Source organism: Pholcus phalangioides, unplaced genomic scaffold (assembly GCF_987345545.1).
Source record: "Pholcus phalangioides strain wild (caught in Gottingen) unplaced genomic scaffold, Ppha-v1.0 ptg000004l_1, whole genome shotgun sequence".
NCBI lineage: Eukaryota > Metazoa > Arthropoda > Arachnida > Araneae > Pholcidae > Pholcus > Pholcus phalangioides.
The window spans coordinates 1,909,495-1,923,189 of record NW_028301597.1 but is presented as its reverse complement, the minus strand read 5'-3'; the positions used below and the strand labels follow the sequence as shown (position 1 = coordinate 1,923,189).

The 13,695-nt window shown below is 34.1% G+C and overlaps 1 protein-coding gene across 1 annotated transcript in view; it reads right to left on the bottom strand.

Moving 5' to 3' along the window:
• The window catches only part of LOC149086412 (LIM domain only protein 3-like), a 75,767-nt gene that overhangs the window by 27,093 nt on the left and 34,979 nt on the right, over positions 1 to 13,695 (bottom strand). The window lies entirely within an intron of this gene.

Genomic DNA, 13,695 nt, shown 5'->3' with positions numbered 1-13,695 from the left:
ATGGCGGAGCATGCTTGCTGACTTTAATTTGTTTAATGCACGAGAAGAAATATAAGCTGAAGGAGAGAGGTAAGAGAGAGAGAGACGAATTATTTCTGAATTCATGAAAAATTCGGTGAAATGAGCGCATTAATTTTTTATAGTTTTTTTTTTATTAAAAATCATCGGCAATTTCATGATTAGAAAACGGAATTGCATTTGTACGCGCACATAAAAGAGCTCCGATGATGATGTTAAAAACGAATTTTTATATTCCAATTTTCCCTTCGAGCCAAAATAAGATATAAAATATACGTATATTTCATTAGGAATTCTGGTTTTTTTTGGAAAAGAAATATCAACTTCGCGATTCGACTAAATTCAATTATAAAACAATTAAATATATTTCTAAGGAAGATCATTCGATCTGGGTACTTTCGTCGTGTCGGCGATGGATTTTATTCTCAAAGAGACACAGGTAGATGATTAATTTTCGAAAGCTTATGAATTTACAATTTTTTCATTTCTCTTAATCTTAATTTGCAAAATATGTAAGTTAGATATTTTTTTCTTAACGAAAAATTTATTAAAAACATTAATAAAAATAAAATACTAGATTTATTTAATGAATAACTAATATTGTTTTGTTATAGGCAACAGATCATAATTATGTTCGAAGTTTATCGAAATTGTTTTATGGTTTGTGGTAGAATGAGATTAGGTTGTGCGCGCAATCTTCCGGGCTAACAATACTGGTTATATACAAGGCTTTTCAGCGAAGGGTTTGCAAATAAAATATAAATCCTAGTGTTGATTCTACAGTTAAAGACTAATCATATCAAATTTTAAAATAACGTTACTACGGTTATTACAATAATTTTGAATGGGAAATAAACTTCTCATTCATAAAAATTTGTTAAATGAAATCAAAATTAAATACATATAACAATTGCTACTAATAAAACAAATAAGTTTATCAATTAACCAAAGAAAATTATAAAAAGGGAAATGAGAAAAGTAAAATGAAGAAAATTATAAAATGAATTGAAAAATAAATAAATAAAATGAAAAAAAAAGAAACAAAATAAAATGAGAAGAGAAAAAAATAGATTGAAATAATATGAATGTATTAAATTCAAAGACTATTCAGGAATAAGAGGGATATCTGCTGATAATGTCAACGTAGTAAAAAACAATATTCTCAAGTAACATCAAAATTAAAAAAATTTTACCAGCCACCCCCCCCCCCCTCCCAGTCAACTAAAATGTCAATCAGTGAAATTTGTACTCCCCCTTTTGGTTGAAAATTGGTGGAGATATCTGTAACGATCGATCGAAACCTTTGATGCTTACCAATTGACTATATTTATTATACTCGATTTTTCCGACAATCTCCACATTTATTTGAAGAATTTATCCTACCTTAGTACTAAGAAAAATTACGAAAATCAAAAAAGTAATTATTGATACCTCGATTAATTTTCTATCAAATTTTACACGGTAATTAATTTCTTCGAATATAATGAAGGTGCAAATTTTTTCGATTGACATTTTGGGGATTAGTAGTTGTTTGCAAATGAAAATTTTTTTTCCTCTAGTAATTATTGTAGAAGCTATAATGTCTAAATTACTGTCACACCATTTCAATTAATTCCATGACTTACGATAGGGATCTTCAACGCATTGCCAGCTGGCCACATTTAGCCCTCAGAGCTTTTTGTCGTGGCCAGCCGATCATTTTAAAAAAATGGTAGGAATCATTGAAAATTATTAATTCTAAAATAAATGAAGGAAATAATTTTAGAATTAATGATAAATGAAAAAAAATTATCCTATAATAAAGGAAAAAATTAATGAAAACTCAAAATCAATCAAAGAAATAATTTCAGAATTTTTAGAACGAATTATTTCAGATATAGTATAAATAACTTAAACTAAGTTATATCAATCAAAAAATAATAATTTCGTATAATTTCTGATAGAAATGATATCACAATCAATAAAAGAATAGTTACGTAATTATTGAAAGAAATGATTTCACGATACATTGAGAAAGAAAATAGTTTTAGAATTACCGAAGTAAATAATTAAAGAATCTTTTAAATGATTTCAGATCTAAATTAATCTTAGGATTAATTAGTCTAATAAGTAATTAATCAAAAACTTTTTCAGAATTCATGGAGAAAAATTATTTCAGAACTAATCAAAATTTATAATTAATAAAAGAAATAGTTTCAGACAAAATGAAATTCTATTATTTTTTTCGCTGTTTTACTAGGGGCCCCATCCGTATTTAGTGACATATTATATCACACATACATGATTCGGTGGCCCACGGGCTTCGTGAGAAGTTTCAATATAATCTGCCGTGTCTGAAAGACCAATGACTTACGGTTTTGTATCTTTCATCGGTATTCTTTGTATCTTTTACCTTTCAAAATTTTACCTACATCACCATGCTGTAGTGAAGTCACTTTATATGATATTATCAGTTAAAAGAAAAATGAACCGAAAATTCTTGAAATCATGCTTTTTACGATAACCTATAAAAACAATCTCGTGAGCATCTTGAAATTATATTTGTCATAAAATGCTTTGTTATCGATAATTAAAGTCTACCACGAGACAGACTATAGCATTATCCTTTGTATAGAGAGTGAGAGAGCAGAGAAGCACATACGGCCACATCATCATCATGGATGACGGGATGGCGCATTTGACCATCATTCCAATTAGACACTGTCTACCGCGACTCTTCCACCTTGTCTCTCTACGATCCATGAAAGACGCGGCCCCTCCACTTCACTTTGGCTGGCCTCTTTCTCTCGTTATAGGAGGAGAGACGGCCGGCTCTTTCCTCCCTCACGCTTACTCTGTTATGAAGCAGCTAATGCAATTTGAGTGATCCCAGAGCCGGGAATACAATGCCGGGCTTTCTGCTTCCACACCAGTTGAGGTCAAGCAAATACAACATTGTTGACATGGGGAGGAATTATTTGGCAGCTCAGCACCACGCACAGTCTCCGAAATCGCAGATCTATCTCTCTCTCTCCCTCTCTCCCATATCACATGCGTGTTCTACACCCTGTCCAATTTTTCAAATTATCTCTCGCAGAATGGGAGAAAGAGGCCTCTTTTCAAATTAGGTACTTCCATGAAAATTAGTCATCAATAAATACATTCTGAATCTATGTACGTATATACAGAATTTATATATATATGTGACCGAAATCAATAAATTTTCTCTCTCTATGATTATTCATCTCAAAATTAAAGTAAAACAAAAAATGATTAGTAAAACGAGTAAATTTTCTCCTTGGTAGATGAGGCTCCAAAAAAAATTCTTTTTTGTGGTAAATACAACAAACCCAAATTTCCGTTTCAAATGTCACATACCAATGTAATTGGTGCCTGTCTATTATAGGAATAGAAATTTGCCCCAGAACAATTCATTACATTCAATACATTCAAAACTGGGTAAAATCACAAAAGTAAAAAATACAAATGTTACAGGAAAAATAATACACAATAAGTATTTTTTAAAATGTAAGTTATATATTGAAATATCAAAGCAATTGCACCGCGATATGATTATTAATATGTCAGCCTTATAGTTGAAAAATAAAAGTCACTGGTCCTACGAACCAGTCAATACGAGAACCTACTAGTTCGCAGAAATCATGACTACTATACCTAACACCATCTCTGGCTCTATCGCTATACTGCAATTTACTGCCATTAATGGAATGGGTAGGAAATGAAGGTGCTGTCTACCGGTGGTCGCCTCAAGCTCGTTAGGGAAAATATCTATAACCTCCCTCGGGTTAGAACCTGGGATCGTGACAGCAAACTTCACGGCGGTAGACATCATGAAAAAAAATTTCTTCTAAATAATAATAATTTTCCCAGGTATATTAACATCTAGAAGAGTGATATACCACCAAGGGGGTGGCAAAAAGTCATAAAAAAATCCACTGCGGATCGGTGATTCCCCTATAGAAAATTCTGCGATCAGTATATCACCGCTGGGAGGGGCACGATAATGTTTTCACTACTGGTCCCGCGGACCACCACAAATTTTTTCTCGGCGGCCTCATTGTTTAATCAGTGGTCTCGGACCAGGAGGCCACCAATGGTTTCGAACGCTGATGTATACATTTTTTTTTTCTTGCATAAAAAGTACATGATTATTCAATATTTTTCTATATGAATCAACCGAAATTTCTGTAACTTACACACTCTTTTTTTTTCTCTTATATTTCTTTGGTTTCCTATTCAGTCGGGACTAATTTCCCACCCATGAATGGCGAAAACGTCTATTTCATTTTACCCGTCATTGAATATGATAAGATTTCGCATGGTTATAAAACACAAAAGGAGGGCATAGGCATTAGTCTATGAAGAAATGAAGCATTCAACGACCAAGACGTGGAATCATTCGCCAGAAAAGATTAACAAAAGTTTGAGAACACGCAATCCTCTCTTTCACGACCGTATAGTCTCTCTCTCTCACAGGAACTGCATAAAGCTCCTTTGAGAGTTGTTTAAACACTTTTGTCTTTTTTGGTTCGTAGGCCACCCGTTCTTTGTTGATGGAATAGTTATGTTTCGCGCGTTTCCATTCTCTCTCTTTCTCTCAATATGGAGGCCACCCGCATTTTAATGTCTGCTCTTCCAGAGTAGTTTTCATCCCTCCTCTCACTCACTCGAGTTGGATAACTAATTCTGAGAACCCTTCGAAAGTGGTGTTGACCTTTTCCACATTTTTCTTTTCTCCTTTACTTGCTCGGTTTGAGTCTGTGTGTGTGTTATATCCTCCTGTCGAACAGCTGACAGCACTCATGGCATCCGTGGACGTCCATTATTTCGAAGCGGAATCTTTCGAAAGGCTTCTTCGTGTTCTGTTCCAGGGATGAGGGAAAACAGACAACTAAAACTAACTGAAAGGCAAGACGCATTAGCACCGATTGTTTCTTTAATGTTAAAAGCCTTTTAATGGATCTTTGAAATTGCGGGCGTGTTTGACTCACTCTCTCTCTCTCTCTCTCTCTCTCTGACATTTTTACCTCTGGAGCTCTTCACACATGAGTACACCATGCAAAAATATAGAAATTGTAAAAGTTGAATAAATCTATGCTTATAAGTGCTTGACTGGAATATCCTAACGGTACCATATTTTACGGTCAGATTCATGACTAATCTTTCGAAATCATTTACGAAAACGAAGAAATATAATTGATTGATTCAATTGATTCATTTTACTTACAACTATCCCCTGAAGTTATGAAATGCACTTAGACTGGAAAAATGATAACAAATAAAAATAAAGTGGGCTGATTTTTTGGTGTTCTGTAAGCATTGTGCTATACAGGTCTGCTTGCTCTCTGAGGAGAGACTTAAATGGGTAACTGGCTCGCGTTCTCATCTCGAGGTTGGAAAACGCAGAAAATCCCCTCTAGCCGACCACAGCTTCTACTACTACTACTACTACTACAAAACCAGACATGCACCTCGTCCATATTCCTCTGCTGAGCTACTAACAAATTGCTACAAGTTGGAACGTTTATGTGTGTGCACGCGTAGTGAACCTTCTGTGAAGTCTTGAAGAACTGTGTAATGTTATGTATAGTGCTACCATACATACCAAACATAACACAGAAACAAACTTCACGAAAGGATCACCACGACCACAGCTGACCACAACTACTACTACTACTGAACCAGACATGCACCTCGTCCATATTCCTCTGCGGAACTTCTAACGAATTGGTACATATTGGAATGTGTGTGTATGTATAGTGTAATGCTAGTTATGTGTAGTGCTGCCATCTGGAATCATTTTTTTAAACTATGAGTTTTTTTTGAACTCATAGTGAGTGAAGTGTAATGAATGAATAATTGTAACGTTGTGGGCCTGTTGCTCTCTGCGGTAAGACTTTTTAACGGTGAGATCGGCTCGCATTCGCGCCTCGAAGTTGGGAACCGCAGAAAACCAACTTCAACCGACCACCACTGCGGTAACGGAGAGGTTCGACCATAGCTGTGTCATCTGCATGGATCGAACTCGGGTGCTTACGATGCCATCGCGATGTCCATACGTACGTTCACTGGCAATTTCTGGAAATACTCTAATAAGTTTTTGCGAAAAATATTTACGTGTTAAAGTAAAATAGGAGGGATTCAATAAGCAAAAAATGCATGACGAGCAACAAATCTAGATCATTTTTTGTAACTTCAAATTAACAGGGCTTTGTTGATATTATTCAAATGCGAAGAAACTTCCTAGTAAAACAATCTCGACATGTTTGGAACTCTATTGGAATGTATATTCATATCAAATTCAAAACTTGTTATTTCAAAATAACGTTCACAGAAATTCTCTTACAAAATACCTCCCGAATAAAATATCAAAGTAAGTGTATTTGATTTTCACCATAAATCCCATGAGAAATTAGTGAAAATAAGTAGGGTTACATATATATTTTTTAAAAATTGCTGAAAAAATGGAGACTTAAAATAATAGTTATATATGTTACGCCATCTATTTCTTTCAATACTCAAGAGATTTCTATTTGCAACCTATAAAATGAGAAACATCTGGGTGAAAATATATTTAATTATAATTAAATATCATCTCGCTGCTTCAACTAAAATCACAAAAAAATCATCAGAGCAATTTCAGTTTAAAGCAGTCTATTTCCAACGACTGCATCATCAAATATTATAGCTGCCATAATAACTTTGTAAAATAATTATACATCTTCATTCCAGCTCAAATTAAATGATCAACTTCTAAAATCCATACGCATTCGTACTCTTCCATACTCTTCCATATCGCTATAATATTAATTCAAAGCATCCTACTTAAGGTTCTTCTTTGTGAATTTTGTAATTAATTATCAATTTTTAAATAACACAAACATCAAACCCTATAATTCTAAATTAGACATTTATTGTCAGAAACAACCATTCCAACTCATTAAGAAACACATTCAACGGAAAAAGAAATTATATTTTCAGCCCTAATACATCTTCATGTAGGGAGTGAAATCCGATAATATTCACTTATAAAATTTAATTTGATCTTATCCGAGGATATTTTCTTCTCGCTTGTAAACCAAGATGGAATTTTAAAAAAAAATTAATGAAACGCATATTAATAAAAAAATTATGTACGTGTAGAATTCCAAATTCGATGTCATTAGCAACAACTTAATCGAAAAAAATGATCGCATCACATTGTCCTCTAATCAAATCATCATTACTATCATAAAAATTAAATATATACAGATATATGCTCATAAACTTTTCACGAAAGCAAATTTCATTTTGTTAATGAGATGAAAGCCTGGAAAATATCATTTTAGTTGTTTAGCTTTTTTTTTTTCATCGTATTTTAATACGATGAAAAATCAAAGAAGTCGCTCTCCCTTATTAAAGATTCACTTTCAAAATTATAATCTCGACAAAATATCCTTTTCCGTGTACTTCTTTGAGAGATAAAAATTAATTTGGTAAAAGAGATATTGCATTTCTTTTTTTTCTTTCCCAGTATGATGAATAAGAAATATGACGATGCCCTCAGCAAATTAATACTTCATTCCACCGACTGAATTTAGAAAATGAACTCTCTCTCTCTCTCTTTCTCTTTCATAGCCATTACTTCTTCCAATGCTACACACTGCCTACCCACAATTAATACATGGTAAAAAAAAAGATAACTATTCGCACATTATTAAGACGGAAAATACATAACTGAAATATTAATGATGAAGAAAAATAATAATAGTAATAATAAAGTCATCAGGAAAGTTCATTGCTTTTCACAATAAGACAGAGAGAATTAATTCCACGATACTAAATATATAAACAGGGAGGCAAAATAAAAAGATAAATAATAATAAAATGTTCATAGTAGTCGGTAGAAAATGTCATTAACGTATTATAGACTTGAACATTAATATTGAACAAAAACCATCGAAATAAATAAGAGATTAACTACAAAACTCTAATAATGAATCTTGAAGTGGAAGAAGAAACTACTAAAAAAAAGACAGCAGCCGTGCAATTAAAAACTCAATGGTTAATTCAGATGTTAGTATGACTATTTGTTGGTTTTTTTTATTGAATGTATATTTATTACTTAATTTTAAGTTCTTTTTCAAAATAAGTAGATATTATAATGGATGGAATTTAGGAAAGAGCGAACACCGGAAAACTTGTATTTTTTTCAAATTCATAAATATAAGTTTATATATAGCTGTATTTTTTTTTTTTTTTTTGAAATTTTTAATTAAAGCAAGAAGGAATGAAGGATGAATAAGAAAGAAAAAAAGGGACCTAAACATGAAGTAATTAAATATTTATTGAAATAGCGAGTTACGGATTCAGTTATTTTTGCAAAAAGAGAGAAATAATTTCACAGACAGAGAGAGGGGCCCGTAGGCGAGATGATGATGACGACGATGATGGCGGTGGTGGACATGGTGGTAGTACCAAAAAAGAAGGATGACGTCCTTGCATTTTTAGTGTAGGATGAAGGTTTGGAAGGATTATCGGGTGGACAGAGGGAGGTATCGCCAGAACCATAAACCCTGTGTATAAAAGATGTGGAGGATGAGGAGGGGGGCGGCCCGACCGACCACCCTTTTTACCCCCCATCAACCATCTATTCTTTTCTCTCTTCTGACGGTTTTCGGAGATGCAATTAAATTAAATGATTTTTAATGAAGCTTCGTTGACGAGAGAAAATAATTAATTAAGAGAAAAAACAGTAATTTTGCAGATTTAATTAATTTTTGGCGACGGGGATTGAAGGAAAATTAATTGAAATGTGAAAATGTCAAGTGTAAATAAAATTTTAATTAGTTGTTCCCTCATCCTCCGAGGTATTTGAGGTATTTTTCCTACACTTCTTATTTTTATATTTTATGTTTTTTTACTCCTCTCCTCTCATTTATGTACTCTATCTCTATCCATCTCTCCCTGCTGCAGTTTCTCCATGCATATAATATATATATATATATTTTTTTACGTTCCTGATCCTTCCACACACCACGTCCATACGTTATCCTAGGTCGGCGCTCACCTCTTGACTCGCATACTCGCCATCTCTTTCTCTACCTGTGCATTTGTACATTCGTTCTTGAGTTGGAATCTCTGTAAAGGTACAGGAGTTTTTTCCGTACGAATGAAGTATGATTCTTTTTTTACTCCACTTCGTTAACCATGATAGCTTAGCTTAAATAAGAGCAAAAAAATGTATCACATGTGCAAAAATATTTCTTTATAACTCCAGCAATTGGGACGGGAATGACTCGATAAACATATTAAAAACAATAAAAAAACAATTTCGAGCAGTTATGAGTGTTTTTCATGTCTAATTGAATGAAATTCAGATGAAAATGAATATAAGAAAAAGCGAATTAGAAATTTGTGTGTAGAAAAACTGTTGTAGTGATGGATGGGAAATGAAAGAAATTTGCATTCGATAAACGTAATTCATTTTTCAAGTGTTTTCGTTCCCGTTGCCCTCGACATGGATTTTTCTACGAATGATTTTGAATTATGTGACCTTAGAAATAATTTAAAGGCTGCGTATTTGTTTTTATTGAATTGGACGTGGTCAACTGTGAGCTCCATCCACTGGACGTCTTCTTCCGGGGCCATATGGAAACATTGTTGTATGTGCACCGAGTGGAAAGTCCTGTCGCGCAGAATCGTTATTGATACGGATAACATCAACACTACCCCCAGGAATCCAAGTCCTTCATGCAATTCACTGATGTGGGCTGTGCATGCGTGAATACGACTGAAACGGAGCATTTTTGCATGCTGTTGCATGAAAATACACGTGTTGTCATACATAACTAATAATATAGGATATTTAATAATATGAAACATTGGTAATACCATATACAGTAAAACCTCGATAAAGTCGTCACTCACGCTATTGAAAAATTATGACGGCTTAACGAAGCACCGTCAGTTTTAATGGGAAATATTGTGAAAATCATTTTAATTCAAAGTAGCATAACGTTTATTAGCATATGAATCGAAAATGCAATATTAAAAAAACTTACATATTACAAAAGAAAAAAAATTCAATTTTTTTTCCTTCTTGGAGTTTTTTTTTACTTTATTCATTTAATTTATTATGGTTAAATACACTACATCACCAACTCTGGACAGGCCCGTCATGTGGGGAGTCGAGCTGGCTTTTGAAAATACACTAAAAATGGTGTATATATATATATATATATGCATACACTGAGTACATGTTCTGTGCCCCCCCCCCCCCCGCGGAAAAAATTGAAATGACGACCCCTGTCTCTGGCCGTATCGCTATATTGCAATTTACTGCCATTAATGAGATGGGTTGGAAATGAAGACACTGCCTATCGGTAGTCGCCTAAAGCTCGTTAGGGAAAATATCATATCTATATCCTCCCTCGGGTTCGAACCAGGACCGGACCGTGACAGCAACGTCAGACGAGCATCTTACCTCCACGCCACTCGGGCGGTAAATGCACTGGCACACTCATGATTAAAACCCAAAATTTTTTAATTTAGACTAATCAGCAACTATTAGGTTAGCATTTCTCTATAACGGAGCTATTACACATTAATTTTACATATACATGACGTTTAACTTTAGGGCTTTGGATTCTTCATTAGTAGTTCATGATATAACAATAAGGTAATGTTCAACACAAGGCCCACTTTTGACTTGACCCTGGGCAGAGAAAGCAGGCATTAGAAGGTTTTAATTTCGTTAAAAAATGTCTGGTTTTTCAACAAAGGTATTTTTGTTTAAATTCGAATCCCCAAGATAGTGAGGCCCATGCAGAAATCAGGTCCAGCACGGACAGTCCCAAACGTTTCAAATTTTTTTGTTTTTTAGCCGATACAAGCGCTTCCTCAGCAAAAGTTTCGTTATTTGAGCTGTTTCGTTTTGTGTATATGGTCATATTTGTTTTTTATGGTCACTTCTGAATATATAGCAATGCTGTTATCAAGCATTTTTTTCAAAGGAAGCCATAGAAATAATCTTTTCCTCTCTCTCAAACTTTTCCATAGTGACGAGTTAACCGAAATTAGCGACGAATAAACGAGGATTTATGAACATTATTATCTATGGAAGCTGGACGGGACCGAAGAAAAACGAACACTTAATTGGAGTGACAACTTAACGAGCTTTCACTGTACATAATACAGGGTGATTCTTATTATGTACAGTGAAGAGACCCGATGAATTTACTAATAATTCTGTAGTTGATCCATGCAACCTCTAAACATTGGGACGTATTAATCTGTGAGCTTTGTGGAGTCAAATAGGGGAATAATTTGTGGATAGACACGTAACACTGCTCTTTCCCATGGTTGCCATCTTTCGAGACATGAATTAGGATTATCACCGAATGAACACTGCGCCACGTCACGGAGAATATGAAACATCGAAAGGGTGCATATTTTCAAGAAAACGGCATCCAATTTCAAAATCCGCTCTAATCACAAAGAATGGTACGCGAACGTACAGCTCAACAATCCTAAGTCAGTTATACAGGGTGATTACTTAACCCTTGTAGCATTTTACTGGCGAACCGTTGATCCTAGAGGCATACCTCCAATTGAAAAAATTATCTAAATGACGTGTTTTTTGAATTCAGATACGTCATTCATGCTGCAAGGAGCTGTATAGTAAAAAAATAACTTTTATACTGAGACCCTGTTCTCAAAAACCCAATTAGAAAGTTGTTACGCTGTCTTTCCTGATGACAACAAAAAAACTTCCACATTTCTAAGTGCAGTATTCGCAGAAATATTTGAATTCAAAAATCGGAGGAAAGTTGGGAAAGAATAGCATAAACGAGGGAAAGAAACGTCCGTTAGTTTTTGCTGTTCTTTCCCAACTCTCCCCTGTTTTTGAAATAAATTATCTCAGTGAATATTGCATAAAGAAACGGGTTTTTTTTTTGTTCGCCTCAGGAAAGGGAGAGCAACAACTTTCTAATCGGGTTTTCGAGGACAGGGTGTCCATATAAAAAGGTTTTTTTTTTTTTTCCATTCAATAACTGTGCAACCATTTGCAATATGAATGTCGTATCTGCGCGTGTTCCACACGTTATGTAGGTAATTTTACCAATTGGAGGTATGCCTCTAGAACCAACGGTTTGCCAATAAAATGTGGCAAGGGAAATTAAGTAATCACTCTGCATATTATAAGTATATAATTATATCCATAGTATCTTTTGTTATGCACCTCATTCTGTGAGGTCGGTTCTATATGAATCGCCCTGTATAATAGTAATAATAAGCATTATAATAATACGTTATTTAATTACAAATTATGATAGAATATTGAGAAAAAAAATTTAAAAGGTCATAGTCATCCAATAAAAATCCAGCTCATGTTTATTTATTATTTGCTGCAAACTTTGTTTTGAAAACCTTTAAGAAAAGAAAAACTAAAAGAAAAACAGACGAATTTCTCAGTAAACAATTTTGAAATATCAAATTGAAAGAAAGGTGTAATTTCGAAATCATCGTTGCATCCAAACGTATGAAGCCATACAACTTTACAAAACTTTGAGTTGATTGAATTCTTTGAAATGAATGAAAAGAAAACTTTTGAAAAGCGCTTTTCAACAAATAAATATGTTTTCCCTCCATCGAAGAGTTCGAAATTCCAATAAAAAAAAAACTCACATCATTTCTGCTCAGTTTCAACTATTTTTAATATCACTTTAACTCCATTATATGTATAGTTACAAAACAAACGTAAATGCACTCCATTAAGAAGCTTTATTCATGGAATTTCTCCACCTCTCTGCCAGTGCCAAATTTATTTTCCCATCATTATCTTACGACTGAAATTTCCGGAAATTCGTAAAAAAAAATTCGATTAAGATGGCTGTATTTCAGGAATCCAATTCACTTGTCGTCATCCCTCGATTCTGAAAACCCTCCTACGGCATGCGTATAATACACGAGGGGAATCTCGTACCTCCATGAGATGTTTGTGAAAGAGGATTATATTATAATCTTCGCGAATATAAATCTAGATTTTTTTTCTTCCTTTCACCGAAAGCATTTTCTTACGAGTTCAATTTCTTAACCTCATCAATAAATGCTCACGTGTTTATCTACAACCCAATTGAAAGGATGTTTCTCCTAAGTTTCTCTAAAACTACACTTCGAAATAAACTATGAAAAAAAAAAGACAAAAATATGATTCCATATCATACCGCTAACGATGACAAATTAATGCCATGTTGTTGTTATTATATCGGAGGCCTAATTAATATTTTGCCGGATTCCATCCTATAACTCAGATTGTTCAAGTTTACTTGGAGTGCGCTCGAGCTCTCATGGATAGAGGTAAGAGGTAAAAGATTAGTTCGCTTTTCTCACATCAGATAGGTGGCGGAAAGAACGGAATGTGCCGCTGGCGAAACTAATTTCCGATTTCTGTGCTCTCTCTTGAGCGACCCCGATTCCTTTTATTCATTCATTTGTCTTCTCTCTTCTTCTTTTTTATTGTGTTCCTGTCTCTGGTCTGTTGCTAGTACAACGTACATAGTTACTAACGTGGCTGGCTCCCCTTTTCTCCTTTCATCATCAACGTCCCTTTGGTTACACTTACTGCGACAGAATCATGCCGGAATCTAGGATCCTTAAAATTAATTGATGTCCGGCGCTAACCTCTCTCTCTCT